Source organism: Pteropus alecto, unplaced genomic scaffold (genome assembly GCF_000325575.1).
Source record: "Pteropus alecto unplaced genomic scaffold, ASM32557v1 scaffold7, whole genome shotgun sequence".
Lineage (NCBI taxonomy): Eukaryota > Metazoa > Chordata > Mammalia > Chiroptera > Pteropodidae > Pteropus > Pteropus alecto.
In genome coordinates, this window is record NW_006494614.1 from 64,855,620 (window position 1) to 64,856,974 (window position 1,355).

Genomic DNA, 1,355 nt, shown 5'->3' on the forward strand with positions numbered 1-1,355 from the left:
GTTTTTCTCTTTTTGTCTGTCAATATGATGAAGTACATTGATTGGTCATCAAATGGTAAACCAACCTTACACTTCTGGTATAAATTCTACTTGATATAATAGATTTGACTAATGTTTTTTTCCCCCTCTGGTTCTTTTACTTCATTTAGCCTCATTTCTTCTGATTTACTTTTTTCCGCCCACATAATTGAGATACATCAAGTGAGTTATATAACACAATGCATATGATAAAGTATTTTGGAGATCAAATTTGTACTTTCGAAGAAGAAGTTATAATTTAGAGTAAATAATACAAGTATTATATCGTACTTTGCAAGATATTAACAATTTCTTAAAGATGTCTGAGAATAAAACTGTTTACTGCTATAGCCAAAAAATGGCGGTTGACAAGTAAACTAAGGGTTTTGAAATAGGCTCTATGAATAAATGGTCCCACTCAAATTGCAAAATTATGACCACTATTAACCTTAAGGCAGGTTCTGAACTCAAGCCCAGAATAATAGATGTATCTGAAAAGTCTAGATCATGATGCTACTAGAAGTATCACAGTTAATTAATAAAGGAAAACAAATAAAATAGACAATGTGTGAGGGAGGGGAGGACAAAAACATAAAGAAGAAGCAAGATGTTCCTTTTACTTTAAATATGGGTATGTGGCACTGAATTGGGCTTTTTACCAGTAAATCAGTGTAACATGATTACCCCTAAACAAAACAAAATACACAAAAAATTAATGTGCAGTTTTTATCATTTATGAAAATCCTATTTGCTTTTTGCCTTTCTTCATAAGAAAGCTGAGAGCTCACTGCTCCCTCATCTGACTTTTTGCTCTCCAACACGAATAAGAGCCAAGAATCTATGCCTATAGAATAGATGAGGCATTTCTATATAGAATGGGTCTTTAGAGGTTTCTTTTTAATCAAAAAGTACACAGAGATGCATTGATAGGGTTCGGGCTTTGAAAATGGACAAAAGGAAGAGAGAGAGAAGATGGAAGTGATGACAGCATGGTTTTCAAATTTCCTCAAATCTCCTCGTAAGACAGAGATCAGGTAGGATAGCAAAAGACAAAAAGCCCATGGATGATGTCAACAACAAAATGAGGTCACAAAGAATCCCCAATAACCTTGTAGTACAAGTGAGTGGAACCAAACCACCAAGAGTAGTAAGACCCACAAGGGAGTGACAGCAGGCCAGAAGCAAGGGAAAAATTAAGGTTCTGAGTAATGGAGGAACTGAGATTATCAACAAGTTGTCAGCCCCAAAGAAGGGGCTCCCACTCAGCTGCGGATCTTGGCACAATAGGTGAAACTGGGAGGGGACTTCACTGGTGAGAGCAAGGCCACTGAAGGAAG